A 10,360-nucleotide genomic window follows, 5' to 3' on the forward strand; every position below is an offset into this window, starting at 1 on the left:
AAGGCTAGTTTATTTAATACCAAGGAGGTTGGATCCAGCCTGTACTACTTGTTTGAGCTATCACCCCATCTGTCGGTCTAGCTTTTTACAGTATCAGTCTATATCAAGATTCAAGAATATGGCGATAGGCTAAAACCTCACCTCTGAATTTATCAATAGTTGAACTAGAGCTTATCTAATGTTTTGAATTGTTATGGCCAGAGCTAATCCCAGGATTTTATCGAGAGTAGCATGCCCTAGGCCTAATTTTATTTTTTAGAGAAGGCCCATATGGTGGATCAATCATTAGGTAAACTCAGTGTGTATATGCCTATATTTCCTCTCCAGCCTAGATCTAAATCGTGACACAGCCCATTTCAGGTTTAAAGATACGAAACAGCATAGTTAACGTCAGAAACATTACAAGACAACCTGGTATAAGTCTAAAAAAAAAAATTTTTAAAGATATGAGATGTTTGAATTTCTTGTGAGAGCCTAAATATAGCTCATCGATTTTATGTAATATATAAAATACTACCCTCTTAAAACTAAACTCAGAGCTATCGTGAAAAACTAGTTGCAACCAAAAACTGAAGAACTTATCACGATCTTGCACTGGTCCTTAAATAAAACACTGTCGGCAACTTCTGCCATAATCTTAAAGTACATTCAAGTGCAAATGAAAGTGATATGACATGATTTACAGGAAAACCTTTACTAATAAAAAGAGGATAGTAAAATTTCACTTGACAAAGTGATGATAGCCGTATAGTTGATACCTGCATGTATCGCCTTATCGGATTACGTTAGTACCAGAATAAGTCATATGTTATGTGGTTCTGCACGAGACACAACTACCTTTATTTTGAAAATTTTAATTAATTTCTCCAGGTTTATTTTGTAAATGTTCCTTAATTTCTCCAGGTGTTTATACTAAGTATGTGGCAATCTGTATTAGTAGTCATGTAGGGAGTACCTTCTGCATAGTACTAACTTTCATTAGGGGAAAATTATTTTCATTTAATATTTGAGGTCCCACGAATCACACACATCCCCACAAAATTAAATCATTTCTCTTGCTTTCAGCTGTTCTTTCTAGAGATCGCTATACCTCTTTCGTAATCAAGATAGCTCTTATCGTTTAGCTACGTCTATTTAATCAATATCCCGTTATCTTTGTCTAAGAGCTTTCTTTTTTCGTTGCATAACCGATCGGAATTTTTCGATTATAACAGACGAACTATAATACCATCTTAGTAACCATTGATAACGTATCGAATACCCATTACGTGTATACTTTTTAGTTTAGTGATTGACCTTCACTGTCTTTCAATTGACGAATAGTAAGATGAAATTGCATTAGACCGTATTAGAATACAAAATCTCTCTCTCTCTCTCTCTCTCTCTCTCTCTCTCTCTCTCTCTCTCTCTCTCTCTCTCTCTCTCTCTCTATCGCTAAAATTCCAGCTTTTAACGATTACCTATACGTAACACCAGGGCCACTTATACGAAGTCTGACTTTAGCCTCGTATATTATACATATAATATACTGTATATTTAAGTGCATATGCCTACCAAGTATGGATGACGATCTTTACTATGAGAGAGAGAGAGAGAGAGAGAGAGAGAGAAGAGAGAGAGGCGTGGGGATGGGAAGGAGGAGGACATAATACTGCAACAAGGCCGGTAAATGATGCAACCAAGAGGTCCTCTGAACACCATCAGAAACTCTACGGACTTAATTCGCACATTTCCGACGACACTGGTAACTAAAACTGCCTAGCGTAAATTAAATTTGATTTGAAGAAAAGAAATATGACGCCACGTCTTTCATACTGTGTGAGAAGGATAAATAAAAAAAATAGCAATGGTCCAATCGGTATAGCCCAATCCAGTTTCAAGGTAATGGCATAAGCTGCCCCTGCCATTTTAATATAAAATGTGTTTGTGTGAAATATCTTTAGGGCAGAAGCTGCCAAAACGGTTCAACGGTTCGTCTTATATACAGCACCACTTTGCATCTTATAAACCGTTAAAACGCAGATTAACACATCGGCAGTGACATCAGCAACAGCTGTAAACGGGTGTACGTGATGCTTCAATCCAACGCCGAGCCTCTGTATGTTTGTCTGTTTGTCTGTCTGTCTGACGTCCAATTGACGTCACAAGTGATATTATTGGGTCGTGTTCCTCAGCCTCGGTTTGGAGTTTTGGTGAATTTGCAGACGGAGATATATAGGATTGAGTTGATGTAATTGAATATATATTAAAATCGCCCATGAATCTTTTATGAAATAGAAAGCAAATTAGTAATAAAAATGCAGAGTTGAGACCTCGCCCCTCCGATGCATTTTTTTTCGGACAAGTCGTCATTTCTCTTACAAGTTCGGTGGAAAAGGAAATGACACGACACTTGGGGGGGTTGTTAACATATTTAGCTGACTCACTCGCTGGCGTCTTAATGAGGGGTTCCAGGAATCAGATATATATATATATATACGTCTGAGACGTCTGTCTCTTTTACAGTTATCTTTGATTCCTGCGCTCGGACAGTCTCCATGATAGTGTAGTTAAAATGTTCTTCTCGGCTGTTAAAGATATCTGAATACTATTGTGCGCTAATTCGCATGCATCTTAGATTTATAATATATAATATATAATATATCTGAAAAACATTAGTACCATTTGCTGGGCGCCAACAAATCCCACAAAAACACGCAAGTCATGGGAGGTGATGAGGGCTTTGGTACAAAAGTAGGCTCTTTCATTTTTCACAAGCGGGAACCTTGACGTACACCACTTTCACTGGGGCAGGAATATATCTGCAATAACAAATTATTATTATTATTATTATTATTATTATTATTATTATTATTATTATTATTATTTATTATTATATATGTAAGCCTACCATGTAGGCTTATTCTTTGTGTTTAAAATCACGGAAATCCTTAGTCTCATGATCATTCTCTCTCTTTCTGAATTACACACACACACACACACACACACACACACAGGAGAGAGAGAGAGAGAGAGAGAGAGAGAGAGAGAGAGAGAGAGAGAGAGAGAGAATATTTTTCGCACCCAAGTCTCAGACAAAAGCCTTGGTTCACTGTGGAACAATCGAGCACCTTGCTTCTGAGATAAATACTGACCACCTGACATATAAAATTTAGTAGATAACAGACCTTCTATAATATTCTGTCGAGTCACGCGAGACCTAGGTGCAAAATAGTAGCTTAATTTTGTCCAATTGAGAGAGGTTTTTTTTATATAGATGATTTAGCATTATTGGTCGTAAGAAAATTTAATTACTTTTAGGCCTAACCCCTATAAACCCGTCTGTGACAGACGTGTTTTGTTATAGCATTAACATAATCCCAAGGTTAGACTCTCTCTCTCTCTCTCTCTCTGTCCACACACGCATACACACGCACACACACACACACACACACAGGAAAAGAAAGCAATAAAAAGCACAAATGCCCCTGTCACCTGTCCGATGAGCGGTCTATATGTTTGTTTGTACTGTTCTCCTAGCATATATATTGTACATTTCTAGCACTGCGTACTGTTGTAAATTTATCTGTACATAATAATATGAACTTTCTTACTTAGTCACTGCTAAATTATAAATAACTATATACTCCGTTTTCTTTAGTGAGGAGCTTAGCAAAAATTCCTAGCATTTTTAAATACTTTGATAAATTTCGCTTAGCATTTGACATGTGATTACTTTCACCAATACTACTGGATTGATTTGATAGAGATATTCAACTGCTCTTTCAAATTAGTAAGGAAATTAAATTAGGGAGTTTCTTGTGGGCTCTAGAAGACGCTAGAGGCAGGCGACATTCGAGACGCACTAGCAAACATGTCAATTTAAATTACAATAATTGCTTAGTGTAGTGTTATAAAACTTGATGACACGAAGACATTTGGTTCGTATGTCCTCCCTCTCCTTGTTTTACCTATCCTAACCCCACATCCTTTTCCAAATCCTCATCTGCAACCAAAAATGTGGAGGTAGCTATAAGAATAGGCACTTAAACCTACGGTTCTGTAGCCAAGTAAGACTTCAATTTTCAACTTTTTCGTACACAAAGTGTTTTATTTATACAAGGAAAATTTAAATATTAATGAAAATATTATCGCAAAATAATTTTACGAGCGGCAAATAACAATGTAATCTATATAACAATGCCCCCATTGAAGCGAACCTTGAACTAACCTACTGTTCGAGGTTAGCTTTTTGTTTGCTACAAAAATAACGTTAGCTGTATGTTGCAGGAACGTTAGTCGACAAACTATCAATTTCAAGATGTTAGGTCAGCGTTGTTTCAACGTTATGTGATAACACTTTACAAATTACTATTGATAGTATCGATCTGCCCCAGTAAATGCACTCTACAGAATTTGATATAATTCCTGAGAAGGTATAATGTTACTTGTTATTGATGTTAGCCTTTACATAATACCTACGTTGCTGCAACGTTAAACTGACATTGCCTGACAACCTTCTTCCAAGAAGTGGATTTAGTGCTATTCGACTTGCGTGATAAGGTCCAATTTACCATTAAGTATCATCTTCCGTAAAATCGCCCCTGACATTACTCTTATAGACTCTGATGTCAGTAATAAGAAGTTATAATAAAATCTGATTCAAATTTCCCGCGATAGTAGTTCGATGTTTGGCCACAACGAGTAGTTGGCGCACCGTGTTTATGGTTTATGGCGGGAAATTAAAAACCGCCTGGCGGGAATTACAACTAGTATCTGTAACTGGCGCACCGTGTTTATAGCGGGAATTTTGTTGTTGTTTACAGGTAAGTTATAGTAGGAATATGTTTTATTTGGCGCATATTACATGCATTAAGGCCTTTATAAACAACAGAAGCCGTGGATGGGAGACAGCTGCAGCCATCAACATTAGGAGTACCTAAGTAGTGTATGATGTTCTGGTAGGTCACTCAATAATGTAGGCCTAGGAAGTACGTACTGGTCATTTGGGTAAATCTTTACCCTGTAGTTTAGGTCCGTTTCGATTTCGATATATATCGTTTGATTTTCCAATGTTTTTCAATTTGGTTTATTGTTAATATGCTTTGAAAGTAAGGAAATTCGTTATCTGCTTTTCACTGAAAATAAGAAAGTAAGATATATCTAGGTATATCATTAGTAGTACCTAAATACCGTCTAGCCAAATCCACTAAACCTAACCTCCTAGCTGGGGGTCCCCCCCCCCCTTTTTCCCCCCCTTTTTTTTTTTCTTACCTTATCAGCCTAATCGGATACTTGTTCCTTGCTGATGGTTTGCGATACTGCCATCCCAGCAGTTTTCATTTTTCTTTATGTTAAAAAAAAGTAACCATAAATGTCTTAACCTAATGTATATGAAATAGTACGTAAGTTAAAAGCTTTTATTATATTATTAGGCTAGATTGAGGCTATGTTAAGAAATGCTGGGTTAGGTTGTGTTTTTACATAGTAAAGAAAAATGAAACAAAAACCGAGGTCATATTTACTTGTTATGAAAAATTTCATGCCTTACCATATCTAGTAATATTAATTTTTTCTTCAATTATTAAGCATATACAGACTTAGTGTATAGCGAACGTTTTATGTTTTGTTGTGTTTTATCTAAAAAAAATATATCTATACTGAAGAAAGTAAGAGGTGTGTGTGTTTTACTGAAAAAGTTATTTTCTTATTATCAAATAAAGAGGGTTAGAAATGAATTTCTGCCGTGAATGTTACCAGAATGAAAGAAATATAAGAAATAGTCAGTAAGTGAGGAGATGCTTCGAATTATTATAAAATATTGATTAATTTTAAAATATTGATTAAACTTGTCACTCACTGCCTAAAAACCTATACTTTTGTTATTATTCCCTCTATTATAGGCCTAGGCCTATTGCAGACTAGCCTATAATGCTTAACCTAACCCGTCACACTGCATATCATTGAGAGAACAGGAGGCTTCAGACCACGAGACAGGTGTTGGCAAAAGAGAAATTAGACCACCTTCTAGACTTACTGAGGTCATTGACGAAGAAATGGTCAACAAGAGGAGACAAACAAGCATTGCAAAGAGAAAGCATCCCATCCTCACTTCAGATGATGACTTCGGAAGATGACAGATCACATCCAAAACTTCACTTGCCCCATTATTCAGGTATGTGTTAAATAGTGTATTTTCACTAGAATGCAGCTTAGCTATGAAAGTCACGTAGGCACATTATCTTGGACATTACTTGTTTCTGATTTATATTCTACCTGGGTTTAAAATTTGACATTTGTTTACTATAATGACTTGATTGAACTATCTTAACCAAATTTGTAAATATGTCTGAAATTGTATGATGTTGTTGTTGTTGTTGATTTTATTATTATTATTATTATTATTATTATTATTATTATTATTATTATTATTATTATTATTATTATTATTATTAAGGTTAGTGTATTGGAGCAAATAACCTTGATATATGGCATGGGCAATCCTCATCCTCTCATCTTATCCCTATGATTTTCCTCTCCTCCACAGTTGGACACTTGTAGTTTAGGCTGAATACAATAGATAGTACAGAGAACATTCATTTATTTCAGAGGAAATTGGTCTACTTGGTGGTCCTACTGCATCACCAAGCACTCAGTCCTCACAAAGATTTGGTCTCTGTTGGTCCTACTACAAGTACTACACCTTCAAAAGAGATTGCAGAAGGTGTTGTCATGGGCTAGAATTAGTGCCGCTTGTTGAGAGTGAACAATGATTAGAGATATATATACCCATAGATTGAATATTATTGTGCAAAAAAAAAAAAAAGGTAAAGGTAAATGCCAAGATATTAAGTAATATTACAAATTCACCTTTAAGAGGATCTACCCTGTCAGTTGGGTCTTCAGTCACTGACAGCATGTCACAACAGCACACAGGCCCACAGGCACCAACAGGATGTCTTCAAGAAGAATTGACTTCGTGAGGTATCAGCACTTGCAGGACAATCCCTTTCCTTTAAGAAGATTATTATTATTTTTATTTGATTTATCTTTTTGAGTAAGCAGAGACTATAGGAGGCTTTTTATTTATTGGCTTGTAGGAGTCCACTGCTGAACAAAGGCTCCCCAACTTGTTTCATGAATTGCAGGACAGTGCCAGTTTTTGCCTTGTTTTGCCAGCAAACTTTTATATCTCATCTCTGAACGTCTTGTAGCCTTTTCCAAACTCCAGTTGCTGTCGTGTCCTATCCCCTAGTTGGGAGCTCCCTAGTACGTCAGTGCGTCGGAGATCAGAATAAAATAAGATCTTTTTCTAATTTGATGGTCTTCTTGTAATTCTAAGTTTATTATGCATTTCAGGTCTTGAAAGTAAAATTGACTAGGTAAAATCTGAGATTGAAGAGGTTAAGAGGGCGTCATCCCAGTTTAAAGATGAAATCTTGGCAGTAGTTGGAGATGATGACCCTAGAGAAAATCTAAACCAGCTTTTCCCCACCATTCTGACTTCTGAAGAGGAAGTGGAACAGTTTGAAAAAAACACTCAGAAAAGCCTTACAGAAAGTCAGTGGTAAGCATACATATTTTTTTATATGGGTACCCATTTATTCGTTGTACAACATTATTTTGTAGGGTTTAAGACAAAACTAAAACAGGTTGACAATAGAATTACACCATTCAGAATTAAAATGAAGTCAGCATTATAGAGCCTTTAACAATAATGACTAAAGTTTTTCCTTTTGGAAAACTAATATTATTTTCTGTTAAATACTGCATGGGATATCGTTTCATGAGTTTTACCAAATACTCTGGAATGTACCTTCATTTTACCTTGCCATAGATTTATCTGAACCCTCCCCTCATTATATTGCAAATCGTGGATCTCTGTTTTTTGTAGCGTACCCTAATCATTGTTTCATTTATCTTGTCAGGTTACTGAGCTGGCTTCAGTGTATGCAAATAAAGATGAGAAAACAGTGATCCTCTGGTGGGTCATGAGACACCTCACGACAAAAGAAATTGATGGGGGAGTATTCGTTGAAGGGATCAAGAAGAAAGAAAAAAAGAAGTGTCTTTGATACTAGACTACACGGATTAATTCGTGGTAAGTATTTATTATTTTATTTATCATTTATTATTAATTGCATTCAAGTTTCAAATAATGTACGTGGTACCTGCATACTTTTGGGGGGCATTATTTAAGATTTAAATATATTTTAGAATATTTGTCCATCACTGATCGCTACCATCCCTCTTCTTGCACATTGCACAAGGCCACTGTGCAATAACTACAATGGTCCCTCACCCACAACATTGATCATAACCAAATAGTTTTACACATTATCTCATAAACCTTTGGACTCCAGTCTATTCTTCCACAATTAATGCCAAGTCATCTGCGTAATGCACTCCCCAAGCAGCCCGGATCTCTTAAAGTCCTTAAATTGGTATCACCTCCAGAATCATGACAAACAGGTTACAAGTACTGATATACTAATATCAGTAATAATATTAATTTGTTACACAATTAGACATTAAGCTTATGATCATGAATTTAATGTGCTATTCCACATTGGGAGAGGCAGAAGGTGGGTAGAAAACTATAGTTTAACAATGCAACTTAGTCCTAAGCCCAGGACTCCCTTTTACTTATTGAGATGTGTGATTGTTGTGTCAGGACATATGTGTCAGAGTTGTGTAATTGTTGTGGTATGGATGTTGGTGTGTGTCTGGGTTGAATGATTGTATTCCCTAATATTGTCTCTATATATTGTCTTCTTTATACCTTTCCTTTTTCATTATTTATTAATTGTATTTTTTAATTTTGTTTGGTTTTGCTATTCTCACTATTGTTCTCTTCACATACTTTATATATTTTTTTTTTTATTCTTCAGGTGTTGCCATAAGATTTCTGCCCAAACAAGATAAGGAAGCAGACATCGTGATAGAAGACACCATTGCGGCCGTCCTCAAATTTGCGCCACATGGGGAAGGAGAGGAGAAGTTTAAGCCAAGATCAAAACCAAAGGAGATCGAGGCCTCTCCATCCGCTTCTTTCCTGACACCTAAAATGCTGCATAACCCTATAAACTTTTTTACATGCTTGCTAGTGACTTGTGCTCCCTCTTCATGAATTCTTGTGTAAATTGATAAGTATCTGAACTACTGTACACTGGATTTTATAAGTTAAGTCATTTTCTTTAATTGGTTACAGTACAGTATAGTATCCCCATATTTGTCCAACGCCTATGGAATAGTTAACTGAGATATTGAAAAATTATGTATTATCCTTGTGGACAGAATTATGAGTAAATTTGTAGACTATATAGTTTAACATCATGGGCATTTCAATTAATTCTTGGTCTTCCTGCCCTCGGAGTGGGAGTATTAAGGCATCATAGATAATTAGTGATTTTTTAGGCTAAGGTGTGCAATAATAAAAAGGTTCTACATGCTATATTCATATACAAATTATGTAATTATGATATCTTAGTCGTATTTCCATTTCTTTTTATGGAAACACATTTTAAATAGCTTATATAATGAACTGTGTGGAGTGATTCATCATATGTTCCTCCACATGTCCATCCCTTAATCTCAGATACTGTTCCTTACCCCTCACACCTCTCCCTATTCATAACTCTTTAGGTTAAACTACCTCCCTTCACATGTTCCCAAGAACTTAAGCTCAATCACATTTGTCAACTTTTTACCCTTCGCATACAGTCAAACAGTCACTGGCATTCCAAACCTTTCTATTCTTAACTTGCTTATCTTGACGCTTTTAAGCTCCCAAAGCTTTTCTGCTCTCCTTGGAATATCGACCACCTCCTTCAAAAATATCAGAAACTATTTGAAATCTGCAACCCATATTTTCCTTACTAATTATTTACTCCTATCAACAGTCCCCCTGTCTCGAAAGAGAACATCATTTAAAAGAATAACTATGGAAGATATTTTTTTCCCCTCCAGTGTGGTCTCAGTATATCACACACAAAATAAACGAAGAAGTAACCCCTCTAAGTGACTTGGTCATATACCGTTCACTGAAGAAAATTCTTGGCTGTGACAATCCCCGATTCTCAGTCGAAAGAAACAAAATCATTGTAAAGGCTAAAGCTGGAGAAGAATCGAAAAAATTACTAGAAGTTACAAAACTTGGAATTCACCATTTAAATGCTTCTGACGAGGCCCATTATAACACGAGAATTGGAACCATGTTGCTGGATAAACTTCGAATTGAAAATGACACCAATGAATCTGTGTGTGAAACATCAAAAGAAGTCCTGGAAGATCACAAACATAATGTTAAATCAGTTATTGTTTATGAGAGGAAAAGTGGAAGAAGACTGAAAATAGCTAAAATTATTTTTTCACAGCAAAC

The 10,360-nt window shown here is 35.9% G+C and overlaps 1 long non-coding RNA gene across 1 annotated transcript; it reads left to right on the forward strand.

Annotated features, from left to right (window-relative positions):
* The first annotated feature begins 4,359 nt into the window (after window positions 1-4,359).
* Window positions 4,360-9,244, forward strand: LOC135203723 (uncharacterized). The gene is made up of 6 exons (XR_010312001.1): window positions 4,360-4,805; window positions 5,883-6,154; window positions 6,589-6,963; window positions 7,339-7,546; window positions 7,908-8,080; window positions 8,871-9,244. It is a non-coding gene; the product is annotated as an uncharacterized LOC135203723 (long non-coding RNA).
* The last annotated feature ends 1,116 nt before the right edge of the window (window positions 9,245-10,360 follow it).

The sequence above is a fragment of the Macrobrachium nipponense genome, chromosome 24, assembly GCF_015104395.2.
Source record: "Macrobrachium nipponense isolate FS-2020 chromosome 24, ASM1510439v2, whole genome shotgun sequence".
Lineage (NCBI taxonomy): Eukaryota > Metazoa > Arthropoda > Malacostraca > Decapoda > Palaemonidae > Macrobrachium > Macrobrachium nipponense.